Source organism: Balaenoptera acutorostrata, chromosome 12 (assembly GCF_949987535.1).
Source record: "Balaenoptera acutorostrata chromosome 12, mBalAcu1.1, whole genome shotgun sequence".
NCBI lineage: Eukaryota > Metazoa > Chordata > Mammalia > Artiodactyla > Balaenopteridae > Balaenoptera > Balaenoptera acutorostrata.
The window spans coordinates 79,825,384-79,845,260 of record NC_080075.1 but is presented as its reverse complement, the minus strand read 5'-3'; the positions used below and the strand labels follow the sequence as shown (position 1 = coordinate 79,845,260).

The following is a 19,877-nucleotide window of genomic DNA, read 5'->3' as shown; positions in this document are numbered from 1 at the left end:
TCTTAACTTCACTCTTCGGCTCATACCCAACTTCTGATCTGTCAGTGAGTCCTATAGGCTCTGCCTTCAAAGCAGAGAGAGAGAATACAAATTCTTCTCATCACCTCTACCACTACCCCCCAGCTAAGTGAGATGAGAAGCTATTGGGAGACTCTGAGCGGAGAAATGATGACAAAAGTTAGGTTTAAAAGGACCTCTGGCTGTACTGACAGTGAACTGCAGGAGGTCGATGGCAAAAACGGAATCAATCAAAAGCCTATTTCAGTAATCCAGTCCCTGGATCGCACTATTGTTTGCTGTATCACCACTACCTAGAACAGTAGCTAGCTAATAATAAGTGCTTAGTGAGTGTTGTTGAATGAAAGAATAAATACAATACCAGTGGATTCTGGAGGGGCTGGGTCCAAGGTCAGGGTTTGTCATGATAACAAGCAGAGTAGTTGAGCTACTTTCTTGGTGCGAAATACACAACAAAGCGCCAGCATATGTAATATGCAGTAGTTCAGTAGTTCAGTAGTTGCATATTTGACTATCTGGCGGTGGATGGATGAATGAAAGGATAAACTGACTAGCGGGTAGACATTAGGAGGCAGGTTAACCAAGCTCCAGCAGCTTGGACTGCTGTGAGAAGAGGAAGAAAATGGAGAAAGAGGCCCCAGAGAAAACAATACACCCAGAATCATCACCAGAGTACCCCAGGAAAGGAATGTGAGGGAGACACCTGCCCTTCAAAACTTCCCACTCTCCAAAAAAATGTACTACACCCAGAAGTGTGCTTAAATTTTCAACATTACATGAAATTGACAAGGTACGTTATAAAATATTGGTTTTATTTGTTCTGTGACATTGTGGAAATTACAAATATTTTATTGAGCCAAAATTTTTAAATGTCTATTAAAATGTTCTTTTAACCCAGTTGTTAATGATGCCTCACTTAAACAATCTCCACCCCTCTCGGATTCTGCTAACTACCCAAACTCACCATTCACACTAACACGTGCACAGCTTTCCATCACATAGTACGCATGTCTTACTAGTGTCAGCATTTTCAGCTATATCAGTTTAGGGTGATGGGTTTTTTGGTTTTTTTTTTTTGGTCATATAAGTATCTAAAAGGGATTAAAATGTCTCCTTTTCTCTCCATAGAAGTTTCTCAGTGACTTATCCAAAAGCCACTGCTAGTTTGCTTCTCGACCATCTGGGTCTCTCCATTCAGCGCTCCTGGCTCCGAATTCCTGGGACAGACGGAGCAGCATCCGCAGTGGCCTGGGTTTGGGAGTCACAGCCATGCCCTAGGCGAGGATGGTTCAGCACTATGGACAGCAATGTGTCTGCCTGTGCCCACACCCCCACCAAAACGACTGTTAAGTCTGCTCTCACGATACCCAGAATGTACCCATATTACAGCACCTTGTATCCCCAAAACAGCAATAGCAACAGGTGAGGTTTACTGAGTACCTAACATGTGCCACGCATTGTACTAACCTATTTGATTTGTTACTATATTTAGTCCTCTCAAGAACTCGGCAAGATAGGTATTATTATTTCCATTTACTGAGGAAGAATCTAAGATTCAGAAAGCTTAGGTAACTTTCCAGATGTCAACAATAGGTCTCCAGAGTGGGTCCTTCATCCCTTTGTTTTATACACACACACACACACACACACACACACACACAGATTTCCTCCTGAGAATCTGATGAAGCCCCAGTTTAGTGGGTTATCAGTTCACTTCCTGGTAACAATCAGTGAGAGGAAGGTCCTACCTCAGAAAAGAAACTATGATAGACATTCAGGTGCCATCCAAGGAGAGCCATCAGTATACAAGGGAGAAAGAAGGGGCCTCCAAAGACATGTTTTCCCCAGCCGTATCTACAGGTTGCTCACAAGGTCTTTGGGCACGTAAACCACAAAGATAGGCACATTCCACTTAACAACTGCTTGTATGTTTTCATTTTCATGTCTCTGATGTCTACATTTTTTTCCCGAGCATAGCAGTTTTCTAATCAGTCCCGCATGTCTGTTCTCAACCATGTTGCTGAGAGCCAGCCAGACAAGCTGCAAAGTCCTTGGCCACAGAAGCACCTGGCTCCCCAAGGATGTGCGCCTCATTGTCTTAAATCTAGTAAAGGCTCTTTGAGCTCCCTGCTTAGACAAGACGGCAACCAGGCCTTCTTACAGCATCCTTCTAGACCTAGCACTCCCTCTTCTCCCAGAGCCCTTTGACACTCACTGACACTAACCTCTCTCCCTCTCCTTCCTCATCTCCCATAGCTCTGAGGAGCCATGGGTCCCTCTGGGTCCTCCTCTTGCCTCTATGACACATCTCACCGAGCTGCACTCCCTTTTATCCAGGGATGTGCACGTGACTGTCTCTCTAACTAGACTGTATATTTATTGAGAACAAGAACTACCTCTTAAGGAGGCAGCCTTATTCTGGGACTACTTCAACTTTAAGCCTTATTCCTTTGACTTTCTATGGACCTACGTTCTTATCAGACGATGGATCCTAATTGTGACATATAAACATGGTCCCCACACTCACAACTTTGAATCTCTCACATTGAGTGTTTCCCCTTACTTTAGAACACTACCTCCCAAAATACACCCCCACCACACACACAAGCACATATGTATATGTACGCATGAGTGTGTTCCTGTGTGTATATCTGTCTGTCTGTATAGTACTTTCTCTGCTACTTAATCATTGACTTCCTAAGGGTAGGGGATGTCTAGTTCTTCCCTGAATTTTCAAACTCTGGTACTGTTCCAGGCGCATAGAATGTGACCAGGTATTTGAAAGGCAGATTTAAAGGTAGTGCCGGCATATGTATTACATAGCTCAAATATGGAGACAGGAATAACTCTCCCATGAGCTTTACCTGGAAAGAGCCTAACCAGCTAAGTCTAACCTGTCTGTGTGGGCTGCTCAAGAGCTGGGAGACAGTACGGAATCTCCAAACCCTCCCCCACTGCTGCCAACAAGGGACCTGGACAGGAAACACCTTTATACCAAATACCACAAACGACTCACCCCACAAACTCCCACTGATCCCTTCTGTGTGCCAGATCCTCCAGCTAGGAATAAGAAATTAATGTGGTTTAATTTGTAACTGCTTTGAAAAAATACAGAAGAAAACTGAATTCATAAAGCAGAAGATTAAAAAAAAGGAGAGTAAACTGTTTTTGCTGAACGCCCACAGTGGATGAGGTTTATTGTACATACTATCTCATATAAGCATCACAACCAACCTGAGAGACAGACATCACTTTCTCCCTCTCAGGGGGCTCTAGAAAGACCTGATCCCTGCTCTGTGGGCCCGACATGCATGCTGCAGACCTATAACCCTTGTGGGATGCAACCCTTGTGGGTTGATCATGCAAGCATCTCCTCTCCACTCACTATCTGTTTCCACTTTGTCTACAGTTCACTAGAGATGGCAAGCCAGTTTGAGCACATAATACAGGAGAGTCTAGTAATGTTTCTTTACCATAGAAAAACAGTAAAGGTTTCCTGTTGTAATATTAAATGCTACTTAAAGGAATACAGATGCTGAATCTGAGCAGATTAGCTAAATTATAGTATAAACTCCAACTCTCAGAGTTGTATCCCCAAGGCAAAGTAAAATGTCCGGTAGTGGTTACCCCATTCCTCAACAAAAAACAGCTTTTTAAAATGTGATGCATATAAAATATTACATTTCTTAAACTATGTTAGCTTTGGGCAGGTTACACGTTTTCTACTGGAGTTAATACCACATACTGAGGTGTAGGAACTTACGACAGGCATCTAATACAGTGGGCCACTTAGGCAAAACAAAATGTAAAACCAGCAACGCACTCCACACAATGTGACTGGTGTTGCATTGCTTTTGGTCCTCACTGATTCTTCCTTTGCAGTGTGGAATCCTTCACCTCTGGCCACAGCGCTGGGCAACTGGGGCGGAGAAGCATATGTTGAATGAGTAGATGAACTTGGTGCGTGTCCTCCAAACCTTGCCCTTTGGAAGGCCCTGCCACTGCCCTCACAACAACACTGTATTCCAGCTTTGTGTTTCAATCCTAGATCTGGAAAAGGCGTGCTTTCCAAGGATCCAAACTTCCACCTTCCCCCAGATTATTCAGTGTGCCCACCCCATGTGCACTGAAGTCCGCAAAGAGTCAAGACTTAGACCCACCTCCCACTGTGTGTGATCTCCATATAAATAGCTGACACTTATTGAAAATTATGATGTGCCTGGCACTGGGCTAAACTCATTACATGAATGATTTTCTTCACAACTTAATTAGGCATTAATTGTTTTTACCCCCACTTTCCAAATAATGAAACTGATGCAATTCTAGAAGACAAACTCCTCAAGCGTTTTATCTTACGTTGCTATAATTCCAGGGCCTAGAATACAGCCTGGCACATAAGTGCTCAAGAAATAAATGTTAAGAAGAGTGACAGCATCAGCACAGTGGAATAAGAGTTTTCTACCATCTTCCTCTCAAAGAATACTATTTAAATAATCACCTACAGATGAGGGTGCCTTTGTGGAAGTCCAGAAGTCTAGTAGAGAAGTTCCACCACATGGCTGGAGGAAAAAATTTTCCAAGATTGGATGCAATCAAGAGGGTAAGAGGATCAGTTTCATTTTACCTACATCACCCCTCCCCAAGACAGCACAGCTCAGTGCCAAGAGAGACCTCCCCAGCCTGTGATTTTTCTGATGAGGGAAAATGTGAGCATGTGAGTGAGCACCCAGCTTCCCCAGCTGTGTGGGACACCACCAAAGACACCCAGTTCTTTCCCACCCCACCCAGAATACTGAGGTGTGCTGCATGACTGGGGAGTGGGCTTGGAGAACAGCAGCTAGGGGTCTTGGGCAGCATCAAAAGAACATGGACCCTACTAACTGTGTTGTACATTCCATCAGGAAGGCCACCAATGAGCCACTGGGCTCACCCATAGATCCTCCCAACTGGTACAGACACCCCCAATGCTCCACAGCCTTGCCCCACCCTGTGGTCAGCTCCTGGAGCATGCTCCCTGTGGCAGCAAGAGCAAGCCCTTGCAGAAAGCTAGTGCACACATGCAAAAAGCCAGCCCAAATCTGCAGAACTGTGAGAAAACACACAAATGGGAGCACTCAGTAGGGTCCCACGGAAAGCAAAATGGAGGATGCTGACACCAGGTGTGGCTTTTCAGGATTGAGAGAAGGTGTACAGTCTTCAGAACTCCCCCACCAAGAGGGAACAAGAACTATGCAACAGGAGTATCAATAGAAAAGATCTGAGAAGAGCTCAGAACTCCTAACATGGATGATGTTTAGCGAAACGGAAGGTATTTCTCTCTGAAAGTCAGTTAGTAAAGACTGGAGGAGGTGACTGCTTCTTCAAATATAGCAATACAAAACCTCAAGGAAAATTTAAAATTAAGGAAACATGACACCACCAAAGAAACACAATAATTTTCTAGTAACCAACCTCAAAGAAATGAAGATCTGAGATCTGCCCAATAAAAAATACGAAATAGTCATTTTAAGGAAGCTCAGTGACTACAAGAAAACACAGACAATTCAATGAAATCAGGAAAACACTTTAAAAATGAGAAGTCTATCAGGGAGACAGAAATCATTATCAAAAACAACAACAACAACAACACAGAAATCCTGGAGTTGAAGAATACAATGAATGAAATGAAAAATGTAATCGAGAGCATCAGCGTCAGACTGGATCGAGTAGAAGAAAGAATCTGTGAGGTAGAAGACAGATCTTTTTACATTATCCAGTAAGGGGAGAACAAAGAAAACAGAATGAAAAGATTGAAGAAAGCCTATATGAACTATAAGATAAAAAATCATGTATTATTGGAGTCCCAGAAGTAGAAGAGAGGGAGAAAGGGGCAAAAGCTTATTTAAAGAAATAATGGCTGAAACTTCCCAACACTGGGGAGAGATTTGGACATCCAAGTTCATGAAGTTCATACATCGCCAAATAATTTCAACCCCGAAGACCTTCTCTAAGACACATGATAATGAAACTGTCTAAAATCAAAGACAAAGAAAGAATTTTAAAAGAAGCAAGAGAAAAAAAATTCTTCACATACAAGGGAACCCCCATAAGGCTAATCAGAGGATTTCTCAGCAGAAACTTTGCACATCAGGAGAGAGTGAGACGATTGCTAAAATAATTTGTTAATGGACACACAGTATAAAAAGATGTAAATCGTGACATCAAAAACAAAAAATGTCAGGGATGAAGGGGAGTAACTCATACAACTCAATAGCAGAAAAACAAATAGTCTGATTAAAAATATGGGCAGACGACCTGAATAGACATTTTTCCAAAGAAGACATACAAATGGCCAACAAGTTCATGAAAAGGCTCTCAACACCACTCATCATCAGGGAAATGCAAATCAAAACCACAATGAGATATCACCTCACACCTGTGAGAACAGCTATTATCAAAAAGACAAGAGATAACAATTGTAGGTTAGGATGTGGAGAAAAGGGAACCCTTGTGCACTGTTAGTGAAAATGTAAATTGGTACAACCGTTATGGAAAAGAGTAGGAGTTTCCTTGAAAAATTAAAAATAGAACTACCATATGATCCAGCAATCCCACTTCTGGATATGTATCTGAAGGAAATGAAATTACTATCTTGAAGAGATACCTACACTTCCATGTTCATTGCAACATTGTGCACAATGATCAAATATGGAAACAACCAAAGTGATCATCAATGGATGAATGGATAAATAAAATGTCATTTTATATATACATACATTAGATAGATAAAAATGTAAATATATGAATATTACTTAGCCATTAAAAAAAGGAAATCTTGGGACTTCCTTGGTGGCACAGTGGTTGGGAATCCGCCTGCCAATGCAGGGGACACGGGTTCAAGCCCTGGTCCGGGAAGATCCCACATGCCATGGAGCAACTAAGTCCGTGTGCCACAACTGCTGAGCCTGTGCTCTGTAGTCTGTGAGCCACAACTACACGCTGAGCCAGCGTGCCATGGCTGGTGAGGCCCATGTGCCTAGAGCCCGCGCTCCACAGCAAGAGAGGCCACCACAATGAGAAGCCCGCGCACTGCAACGAAGAGTAGCCCCCGCTCGCCGCAACTGGAGAAGGCCCGCATGCAGCAACGAAGACCCAACGCAGCCAAAAATAAATAAACAAATTTATAAATTAAAAAAAAGGGAAATCTTGCCACTTGTAAAAACATACATGGAACTTGAGAGCATTACGCTAAGTGAAATAAGTAAAGAAATTATACAAAGAAAAGAATACTGTATGATCTCACTTATTTGTGGAATCTAAAAAAAGCTGAACTCGTAGAAACAGAGTAGAATGGTTGTTGCTAGGAGCTGGGGGTGGGGGAAGTGGGGAGATGTTGGTCAGAGGTACAAACTTTAGTTCTATGATAAATAAGTTCTGGGGATCTAACGCACAGCATGGTGACTATAGTTAACAATACTGTATTGTATATTTGAAAGATGCCAAAAGAGTGAGTTAAATCTTCTTACCACACACACACAAAAGGTAATTATGTCAGTTGATGGAGGTGTTAACCAATCTTTCTGTAGTCATCATTTTCACAATATATACACGTGTCAAATAATCACAGTGCACACCTTAGACTTACAAAATGTTATATGTCAATTTTATCTCAATAAAGCTGGAAAGAAAAAGAAACTGTAAGAAAAAATTGTTGAGTGAATGAATGAATGAATGAATGAAGCCAAGGAAAATTAACCTAAGTTTCCAAGGTCACACAGTGTTGAGTCCAGAGAATACTTTTGCAAGTGGGACTTCTGGCATCCCTGTGCTATGCTGGCGCTGACATTCTCTAGGCAGGTCCAAGTTAGTGGTCAGCTTGGTAGCACAGTGCGGGAACAACGCACAAGACTAGGAAGGACACAGACATGAGTCCCGGTCCCAGTTCTACAGCTTACAAGTGCCACGAGACAAGTCCCTTAACCTTTCTTAGCTTCTCATCTGTAAAATTAAACAGTAATATCTACTTTTCATTGTGTTGGCAGTTATTGTATAATAATACTTAATTTCACTGTACCTAAAAGGAAATAGCCATTTCAACTTCACAGGGTGGATGTGAAAATTACAAAAGATAATAAACTGTGAAATCACTTTCCAAACTAAAAAGATCTGTGCAAACTTAAGTCAACAGCGAAAGCGAAAGAGAGGTGGAAATACATTTTCCAACATTATACATAGTCACTGCTTCCAGGACCACTTCTCAGAGAAGCCTTAGCTGTATCTGCCCTTTGTCTACAGCACTCAGCTCACTGAACCTCGGGGCCACTAGCCAAAGCTTGGGCAAAGGATTTTACAACAGGAAATTTCACGCATGGCCTTAACCCCAGGATATTGGTATCACTATATTCCTATCTGCAGGAATTAGTAGTCAAACCTGGCCCAGCACCACCTGCTACCCCACAGCCCAGCCAGCTTGCCCAATCTTTGCTGAAATAACTACACCTGTGGCATCTGCTTCTGATTCAAGACCTACCACTCTAGGTGTCCATTCAGTTTCCACTAAGCTAGTCACCTAACATTCTATACCAATTGTTAAATGTTGAATTGTATCCACCCCCCAAAAAATATACTAAAGTCCTAATACCCAAAGCCTCAGAATGTGAGCTTATCTTAAAATAGGATTGTTACAGATGTAATTAGTTAAGTTAAAATGAGATTATACTGGTGTAGGGTGGGTCCCTAATCCAACGTGACTGGTGTCCCTATATGAAGATGTCCACGTGGAGACACAGACACACAGAAACAATGGCACTGATGGGGAAGGCAGACACTGCAGTTACGCAGCTACAAAGCAAGGAAACCCAAGGATTGCCGGCTAACTACCAGGGACCAAGAAGAGGCAAGAAGGAATTCTTCTGCAGATTTCAGAGAGACTATAGCTCTACTGACACCTTGACTTCAGGCTTCTAGCCTCCAGAACTGTGAAACAATAAACTTCTATTGTTTTAAGCCACTCAGTTCATGATACTTTGTTACGGCAATCCTAGAAAACTAATACACCAACTATACTACAATGCAGCAAAAGACTGCAATAGCCCCACTCTCACACCTGATTCACCAAAAGCAGGATTCCCAAACAAAGCTCCAAAGAGGCAATATATCTCGTGTATCCAGGAAGCAGTGCTTTGGCAGACTTACCTATGAAATTGTGGCCATATGACTCAGTTTTTTAAAACAGGGAGACTACTAAGTAAATTATAATATTGTGGTAAGTAGAGACACATGCCCTGCATAATCCTGGCGATTAGCAATATGATGAAGTTGACTCCCCTGATTAGGTCTTGTTATAGGACACAGTCAACCTTGAGATACAGTATTCCGGTGGGCCTGACCTAATCAGATGGGTCCTTTAAAAGCAAAGCGTTTTCTCAGTTGATCAGAGAAGAAGCCAGAGATTCAAAACACAATAAGGAGTCAATGCGCCATTGCTGGCTTGCAGATCAAGGCAGCCTCATGTCAAAGGAAGACAGGTGGCCTCCAGCTGCGAAAAGCAGTCCCCAGCTAACAAGCAGCAAGGACATGAAGACCTCAGCCGCACCGTCTCGAGGAACTGAAACCTGCTGACAAGGATGAGCTTGTAAGTGATTCTCCCCAGAGCCTCCAGAGGAGAACTTAGCCCAGCTGACACTTTGATTTTGACCTTCTGAGACCTGTGCAGACACCCCAACTTCTGATCTACGGAACTGTGTGCTAATAAACGGGTATTGCTTTAAGTTGCTGAGTTTGTGGTAATTTGTTACACATCAATAGAGAACTGCAAATAGAGTCACATAAAATATTTCACAGGTGTTTTCATTAAAAGTGTAAGAAAACTGGCAAAAGTTGATGATATAATATTTGTTTTTTTCAAAAAGGAAACCAAATCCAATATACAATATAATTGCAATTTTGTTTAATATCTATGCATAGATGAAAAACTGCATGAAAACACAAGATGGCATCAGAGGTAATATCTGGTGAAAGGACTGAATATTTAAAATTTCTCCCTTATGCTTTTCTGATCCAATTTTTCCACAATGAGGGTATATTACTTTAACCAGCAAAAATAAAATCAGTCATACTTCAATCCCTGCCAAGAACAAAGCATCTGGTTTTGCGGGGCTGCTAAAGTATTTCAGCTGGTTTATCGGTAAGAAGGAAAAGAAATTTCAGATAGCATTCTATACCAATATTATAAATTAAACTCTGTTGTGGAATGAAAAGACAGAAACGCTGAGCAGGCCAGTCTCAGAGGCTGTGAATGAACCTTGCAAAGGCTGAAATATTCGCCTTCACCACTAATCCTGCTAATGCACTCACAATCTATTTGACAGGCTGCCCATCACATCCCCTCTGTCAGGGTGAGCAGCCTCTGGAGGTGCGGTGACAAGCGGATTACTGAGAGGACAGACAGGCCTCCCTCCCCTGCATTCTGACTAGCTTTGTAGACAGGCTGCGTGCCTCAGAGGGCACCGGACAGAGGCTTGTCTTCAGTGCGGACCCCTTGGCTCAGAGGTACCAGAGGGAGCCATTCACCAACCCAGAGGGATGACGGTTTTCTGACAGCCATGTCACGCCTCCCATCTCATCGTGGAGAGAGAAAACAAGGCAAGTGGAAGGCAAAATTCACAGGGCTGAGGTTTCCGGATGGTTCCTTCATAGCAGAGCTCCCCACGCCCCCTTCAGAGACCCTACGTGCTAAAAGAAAACTAGAAAAAGTCCTGGCCTCGTGGGATGAGTCACACCCCCGCCCCTCCTTCCCTCGGGCTGCCAGGTTCCTCAGTGAGTGATGACATTCTTACAGCTTCTTCTTCATTAAATTGGCAGGATTGCTTTATTTGCCTTCTGAATTTTCAAGGGTTTCTTTTTAAATACCAGGTAAAATGGAAATAATACGTACAGCCTTCATGCTAGCAGGTTACACTTAGCTGCAAAAGCACTATAGGGTTTGTCCCAGAGCAAGGGTGCTGTTCCCTTTTCTGGGAGGTCCCTCTAGCCAGCCCCACCTCCCTGGCTGGAGCCAGGGTCCAGGCAGCCGCGGTCCGTGCCTCCTACTCCAGTTTACACTCACGGTTCTCCCTCCCAGCCCCACCGAGCAGACGGAGACTTCTTCCAGAAACACAGTTAACCAGTTACCTTCTTTTCCCCATTCCCCACGAAACTGTCCTCGTTCCTGTAATTGGGCCAAAGCTGTGGTCCGGTTCCAGATTAGCTAGGAACATCTCCTCACATTCAGGTGTCACAAAAGACACGGGGCGTGCTGAGACCAGCACAACTGGCCTCTGTCTTCAAGGAACCTGCCATCAATAAGCAAACAGATAATCAGGATACAGTGTTAGAAGGTTGAGGTTTCTACAGCAGCACATGGGAGGGATCCCCGGACCAGACGGTGAAGGTGAGGAGTCTAGTCTGAGCGACCTAAGTTACTCCGACTGCCTTCCCCAGCTGTGTCAGCCACACTGATCATCAGTGCCTCAACTACAAGATGAACCTCTGAAGGGCAGTGGAAAGCTGCAGGCGTGTCCCATCAAGACAGCACCAGAGACCCCTCTGGGGCCTCATACTCAACTCTGCCCTCAGCCCTTGACAAGCCCAGCTTCGGTGCTCCACCATTACTCAGGCTCACAGCTTATACCCTAGCTAGTGAAATGAACAGAAACGCACAGGAACCTGGTGAAACGAACAGAATGCACAGGAAGCTGGTGAAATGAACAGAATGCACAGGAACCTAGTAAAACCAACAGAACGCACAGGAACCTTTTATGCCCGCACTGCCCTCTCAAGCAAGCTGCAGCCCTGCTGATGGAACGGGGGCGTGAGAGCCCCGGTGCAGGGAGCAGGCAGCCACACACACCCGCTCCCCCTTCTCCCACAAGGGGCTCCAGCCTGAATGAGACACCTCGGCAGGTCGCCCTGTGGAGTAGGAGGAGGGTCTCTGCCTTGTGCCTGGAGGTCAAAGCTAGGACCCCAGCCTTCATCATTTCTGGGCCTGGACTCAGCACACCTTGGGAGGCCCAAAGCTTTCTCAGCCCACAAATCTTAGCCGCTCTCTCCCTCTCCAGGAGGGGTTAAAGCCCAGCACTCTGTGTCCTTCTAGGCAAGGTGAATCGGAATCTGGGAACTTCAGTAAATCTCAGTTCCAGGGAGACAGGAGAGGGCCCAGAGAGTGCAGGGACGTTGGAGTCTGAAGAATCTGGGTGTGAAGGCTGGTTCTATGACATACGTTGTCACCTTGTGCAAAGGTACACTTCTGAGCCTCTGTTTCTTCATCTAAAAAAATAAGAATAACATCTCTGGATGCCAATCTCCTGGCACAGGGTTTTCTATGTGATAAGGCCTCAAGCAATCGCAGCACCTCCCCCTGGGCCTGCATTCTAAACATGAGCTCTAAGGAATGAAGGGTTTTCATGAGAAAGTGAGGGATTCTAGGTCCCAGGGGAGAAGGGAAGGGAAGCAGGTGAGGGGGTCTGTTTGTTTTCGAAGGGAGGGAGACTCTCACAGGTGTCTCTGAAATCACCCTGCCCATGGGAATGCTTTCAAGTAAGGCAGCTTCTTTGCACAACCTAGAGGCAAGCCTCCTGGGCCAGAGGGAAGCGTGCCCCAAGGGCTGCATGAGGCACAAAGTCAGCTGTACACCCAACTGTCTAGCTGTGCATTTACATGGGGGTTTTCTGGGCACCTCAAAGAGCCTGGCGTTGGCCAAGCAGGCAGACGATCACCCCATTGTGTACAACAATGAAACCTACAAGCTGGGAAGGGCAGAATGATCTCACCCGGCTTCCTCAGCGGCTACACCAGCAGAGCCTCGCGGATCCTCCCTCCCCATGGCCTCCTGGCCCGTACCTACTGCACTCCTCAGAGTGATCTACATGGCAGGGAAGTAAACCACTATTAGACACGTAAAGAAAACTCTAAACGTTGCTTTGCATTTTTTCTACCAGTCAAAAATGTGCTTTGCAGCCAATTGTGAAATGACCTTAACATCCACAGCTAAAGTCCATGTAATACCTAGCTTTGGCTCACTCCCTAATTCCAGACTCTGAAGTTATGAATAGAAGATGAACTCTGCAAGGTCGTTTCGTGAGTTCCTTGTCACATCTAAGAACCAGTGCAGAGATGCAGGGAGAGAGATCCTGTCCACCACGAGGGTGGCGACAGGGCTTCCTGCCCCCTACAAATGGCCTCATGCAGAAAATCCCATTTCGACACAGCAATACTGTTGGTATGGTCCAACTACCACCGAGCCCTCTTCCTCTGAAACAGGAAATGAGTTCGCCTTTATTGTTTCTCTAGAAATAAATATTTATGATTCAAACCTTTGTGTTCATTATTTCAAATTTCGTATTTTTATAATTGTTCTTACTTGGAGAGCATTTGGTTTACTTTTATTGTGCTTCTGGGACAAGTCAGAATATCCACAAGTTTCAGCATATTTCCTAAAGGTGAGATTGATTTTCTAATTACAACTATTTCAACCCACGTATGTCTGCTACACAGTTCTACAAACCATGTGCAAGGCTTCTGCCTTAATCCGCATGGGTGACATAATTAGATGCCCAACAGCTAAAGAATCAGAGTATCCAGGAGAGAGAAATAAATTTGGTCTCACTCCTAGCAAAAATGGACATAGTCAACCCTGTAGGTGAAGTCTGAAAATTTTTTAATCTATCCTAGCAGTTTTCTGATTCCCTTTGCTCTAAGACATTTTCGAGACCAGAAGCAGCTGAGAAGCTAGATGCATTTGCGGATACTTTTTTAGGAAAAAATAAAAAGAGGTAGATAATCTTTAGCAATATTATCTATATTTATGGCACAAATTTAAATTTTCTCTGACAAAAACTGTAGAAGTTAGAAGCGATAAGTATTTTTATTCTCATTGACAGGTTAGGAAATTGAGACCATGGGATGCTACGGGATTTGACTAAGGTAACGCAGCAAAGTTCAGCAATAAACTTGTGCTGAGACTAAGGTCTCCTGCTTCCCAGTTCCTTTTATGTGGGTTATCTCCCAGACTTACTGAAGTGAACATCAGGTTGTAACACATATATCTGGAAAAAGCACAGATTGTTGATCTCATTTTGTATAATGTCCACACTTAGCCTATTCTCTAGTGCAAGTCATAGACTTTAATCAATAAATAATATTAACTGAAGAGAAGTGTTTGCTTTAATAATTATTTTTCTTCCTGACCAAGGCAACAGTTAGAAATCTATAAGGCACAATTTTGGAAGAGAAAAAAAAAAAAATCCTATCCCTTTAGGAAATACTTTGACAGTGAAGAAAACTAACCTAATATTTTAGAAAAATTTGGATTCCTGAAATTCCATTGGCAAAAATTAAATGAGGCTTAAAATTCTATGGACAAACGTATATTTAAAATTATGATCTGAAATCCAGACAAGGGAGTAGGGCAAAAAATAAATCCGTGCTCCCAGCCACTATATACATTAGATTTTTTTCTTTTCATAAACAATGTAATAAAACACTCAGTCTTACTGGATCAAAACTCAAGAGGTTACAGCTAATCTAAAAATATCAGTTGTTCTTTTTATCCACAGAGACCCTACATACCAACATTTGAGAGCAGGCAAAAGTTTTGTAATTTTATAATAAAGTACCACTCCAGAGCATTTTATGTCAAAACATAGGGTGATAATTTTGCATTAGGAAGTGTAAAACAACACAGTATATTAGGGTGGCAACCCAGGATCATCTTAGAATAAATGGAGAAGCAATCCCAGGAAGTGGAAATTTGTGGAGAAATCTGTCACTTAGTGTATACTTCTGTAAGGCCAATGTTGGTTCACTTAAGCAACACGATATCCAAAAAGCCACCGATTACCAGCCAGCAAAGACTGAGTGGGGAGCCTGGACTTCCGTCTTTGTCTGGCTGTAAAAAGGTGCTCCTCCCTGCCCCACCCGGGTGTATCAGAGAAGGCTGAGAGGGAAGCCAAACTTACACCATTACCCAGAGGTAACAAGGCCTTCTACCTACCCCCAGCAGAAGCAACAAGAAGGGACTTGGACCTCGCTCCTCCCAGCCTAGGAGGCGTCAGTGGAGACCTAGCAGGGAGCCTGAAATCCCACCTCCACCAAGTAGTAAGGAAGCACCCCTGTCCTCCCAGGGTGCCAAGGGAGCCCAAGTGGGGAGCCTGGACCTTCACCCCCACGTGATGGTAGCAAAGCATAACCTCCCTCTTCCCCAACCAGCGCAGCAAGTCAGAGGAGACTTGCTAAAATAGATTTTGATAAGATCCAGTCTCATGACATAATACCAGAAATTTCAAGGGTACAATTGGAAATTACATGTCAGACCAAGAACCAGGAAAATCTTCACTTGAAAGAGAAAAGATAATTGACAGACATCAACACCAAGGTGACACAGATGTTGGAATTAGGCAAGAATTTTAAAGCAGCCATCATAAAAATACTTCAGTGGGCAATTATGAACCCCTGAAACAACTGAAAGTCTCAGTAAAGTAATAGAATATATGAAGAAAACCCACATGGAAATTTTAGAATTTTTAAAAATATAATCATTGAACGTTTTAAAAACAGCATAACATAGGGGACACAGGAGAGAATCAGTGAAGTGGAAGAGACAATAGGAACTACCTGAGCTGAACAACAGAGAGAAAATGGCTGAAAAAAAGTGAACAGAACCACAAAAAGCTGTGAGATGATAACAAAAGATGTAATATTTGTGTCACTGGAGTCTAAGAAATAGAGGAGAAAGAGAACGGTGTTGAAAAAAGTATTTGGAGAAATTATGGCTGAACATTTTTCAAATATGGAAAAGAAAGAATAACTGAAATTCTTTCAAATATGGAAAAAGATGTAAACCTATAGATTTAAAAATCTGGGCAAAACCCCGAATGGCTAAACCCAAAGAAATCCATACCATGAACCATCTTAATCAAACTTCAGACAATTAAAGAATTAAAGACCAAGAAAATATCTTGAAAGCAGCAAGAGAGAAATGACACCTTACATAAAGGGCAGAAATAATTCAGTTGACAGCAGATTTCTCATCAGAACCATGGAAGCTGGATGGTTCTAGCACAACCTTTTTCAAGTGCTGAAAAGAAAGAACTGTTAACCCAGAATTCTGTACCTTGTGAAATTATTTTTCAGGAATGAAGGAGAAATAAAAAAATTCTCAGATACAGGAAAAGTAAGAGGATTTTCCACTACCAGACCTACTCCAAAATAATGGCTTTAAAACGTTCTCAAAACAGAATGGAAATGATTTTAAAAAAGAAAACTTGGAACATCAGGAAGAAAGAAAGAACAATGGTAAAAGCAAAAATGTGGCTACAAAGAATAGACCTTCCCTCTCCTCTTGAGTTGTCTAAATTATGCTTGATGGTCAAAGCAAAAAGCATAGCATTGTTTGGCCTGCATCTCAATGTATATAGAGTAAATATTTAAGACTATTATGACATAAACAGGGAGCCTAAAAGGAGGTGTCTTAGTTAGTCTGGGCTGCTGTAACAGAATACCATCGACTTGTTGGCTTAAACAACAGGCTGGAGGTCCAAGATCAAGGTGCCAGCAAATCCAGTGTCTGGTGACAGTTGTCTTCCTGTTTTACAGATGGCCGTCTTGTCTTCTTGCTGTGTCATCACACGGTGGAGAACAGGGAGGAAGGAAGCAAGCTCTCTCATGACTCTTCTTAAAAGGGCACCAATACCATTCATGAGGGCTCTAGCCTCATGACCTAATTACCTCCCAAAGGCCCCATTTCCTAATACCATCTCACTGGGGATTAGGATTTCAACCCAGGGATTTTGGGGTGTCACAAACATTCAGTCCATAACAGGGTGTAAGGTTTCTACATTCACTCAACGTGGTAAAATGATGACACCAGTAGATATTTGTGGTGATGATATAAATCTATATCTTGATTGTGGTGGTGGTTACAGGAATCTACCCATTACTATTGCTATGTCTGTGAAAAAACAGCATAAGAATATACACACATTGTACCAACATTGATTTTTCTGATTATGATATTGTATTAATCATTACACAAGACGTAACCATTGAGAGAAAAAGGGTGAAGGATGTATGGAATCTCTCTGCACTATCTTTGCAATACCTGTATATCTATAATTATTTCAAAATAAAAAGTGCTTTTAAAATGGGAAATGGTTCTAGATTAAAAGATGCTAAAGATGGGCTTCCCTGGTGGCGCAGTGGTTAAGAATCCGCCTGCCAATGCAGGAGATACGGGTTCGAGCCCTGGTCAGGGAAGATCCCACATGCCGCAGAGCAACTAAGCCTGTGCGCCACAACTGCTGAGCCTGCGCTCTAGAGCCCGTGAGCCACAACTACTGAAGCCCAGGCGCCTGGAGCCCGTGCTCCACAAGAAGAGAAGCCACTGCAATGAGAAGCCCACGCACCGCAACGAAGAGTAGCCCCGGCTCACCGCAACTAGAGAAAGTCTGCGCGCAGCAACGAAGACCCAACACAGCCAAAAATAAATAAATAAATTAATTAATTAAAAAAAAAAAGATGCTAAAGACATATATGCAACAAAAATCTACTTTGATTGGATTATGATTTTTTTTTAATTCAAAAGGTTGGAAAGTTTGGGGAAATTTTAATATAGATGGGATATTTTATGATTTTAGATAAAATTATTGTTAGTTTTCTTCAGTGTGATAGTAATGTTGTAGTTATACAGAATAATGCTTTTATTCCTAAAAGATGTGTGCTGAAGTATTTAGGGATGAAATATAATCAAACTAACTTCCAAATGGTTCAAGGAGAAAGACAGTGAGAAACAAAACATTGTCAATTGCTGACTCTATGAGGAAGGCATGAGGGTGTTCCTTGTACTGTTCTTTCAATGATTTGGTATGTTTGTAGATTTTCATTTTTAAAAAGTTGGAGGGATGGATTGATGGATAGATATGTGAAAGAGCAAGTATAGTAAAATGTTAATTGTGAAGTTTAGGTGATGAGTAACTGGGTGCTCATTATAAATATATTTCCGTTTTTCTGTATGCCTGGAAATGTTTAAATTAAAATACTGCCGGGGGCGGGGAAGCTGAGGGAACATGTCAAAACCCAGTGCCCTCCCCCAGCACGCCCAATCCTCCCTGGCCCAGTTAAATACATACTTATCATAATGAAAATAAAACTTATCATTTGTCATGGGAAAAAGCTTGCCTGGCTTCCTGGCTGGAGAAACCCCACCAATGCCTTACACTTTTCCCATAGTGGTAAAGTCCCAGGCAGTGCCATGGTCCACACCATCAAACTGAGAAGTCTCCTCTGAGTACTGCTGATTGTCAAGGAGAGACAAACCTGGACAAGACCAGGCTGGGCTTATAGATAATCTGGTTTTCCCAGAAGGTGCCCAAAATTTAAAGGAGTTAATGCCCCTTATGTGAGCAGCTGAGGCCCAGGAGTAGTGAGAAGCATGTCGGTGGTGGTGAAGAGCCAAACGAATTTTGGGTTATATATGTATGTTGAAAATATATTTGGGGTATATTTACTTTTAGGGGAAATATATATATTAGAACTACAATAAGAAAACAACTCCCATCATGGTGGGAGTTTATAACACATTAAGTGCCAGAGTTAGGAATTAATAGACAAAGAAATGGAAAAATTAAAAAGAATATAGAAGATATGAACCTTATCATCAAAAAAGATGGATTTTATGATACATAGATCGCTATAACACTTGACAAGAACCCTTCAAGCCGTCCCACCCGCCTTAGAGTAACTGCTCAAGTATTTCAGTGTCACCTGAAACTAACACAACATTGTAAATACCCCCAATAAAATTTTTTTTAAAAAAATTCAGCGTCAGCTGATCTCTCCAATGACAAGACCATGGAGACTGTTCCTGACAGCTACAGCCTCACACCTGCTCTGGTCCTTGGCCTACTGCAGACCTACAGAAGGAGCTACGTATGCTGTGAGATACTGAAGATATTTTGAACTCTGACTGCACAAAGACGCTCAGCTTCTGACCCAGGTCAATAAGAAGTGAACCAATCTTCCAAGTAAATCTCATTATTTAAGGCAAGGCCCGTATTCTCTGGAAGCTCATTTTCCCTCTCTGGTCCTTGGAGTGGCAAAGAATCTAGCCATTCCTGCCCCATTTCCTCTAGTTTTCTTTCATGTCCCCTGAAAAGTTTCTCATCTCATGCCACCACCTACCTATAGGCTCCAAGTGGTACCCACTGCTGTGAATGACAAAAAGCAATCCATCCCTGCACCTGTCATGACAAAACTCCTTATCTTATCTCCCCAGCAAAAGAGTTCAATCAAACCAATCATTAAAAATAAATTAATTATGCTTTATACCTCCCGAGAGATTGCTGAGCTAAATGAGCCAGCTAAGTGTTTGGAAAGGAAAAACAAAACTCTCAGCCAATTCATCCCATCTTTCATCCATCTCAAACCATCCCACTTTTCTGGGTTAGTCCTTCTATATTCTTGTTGCTGGAGCTGGAACCAGCACTGGCCAGGAAAAATGGCCAAGAATGGAAGAACAGATGAATGGATGAAGAAGATGTGGCACATATATACAACGGAATACTACTCAGCCATAAAAAAAGAAAGAAAGAATGCCATTTGCAGCAACATGGATGCAACTAGAGATTATCATACTATGTGAAGTAAGTCAGAAAGAGAAAGGCAAATACCATATGATATCAAGCATACGTGGAATCTAAAATATGACACAAAACGAACCTATCTACGAAACAGAAACAGACTCACGTATATAGAGAACAGACTTGTGGTTGCCAAGGGGGAGGGGGTTGGGGCAAGGATGGAGTGGGAGGTTGGGGGCAGCAGATGTAAGCTATTATATACAGGAT

The 19,877-nt window shown here is 42.7% G+C and overlaps 1 long non-coding RNA gene across 1 annotated transcript in view; it reads right to left on the bottom strand.

Moving 5' to 3' along the window:
• Positions 1 to 19,877, bottom strand: part of LOC130709413 (uncharacterized) — a 338,445-nt gene that overhangs the window by 316,988 nt on the left and 1,580 nt on the right. Inside the window, exon 2 of the long non-coding RNA XR_009009953.1 lies at positions 11,170 to 11,330. This is a non-coding gene — a long non-coding RNA (uncharacterized LOC130709413). The remainder of the gene's footprint in view (positions 1 to 11,169; positions 11,331 to 19,877) is intronic.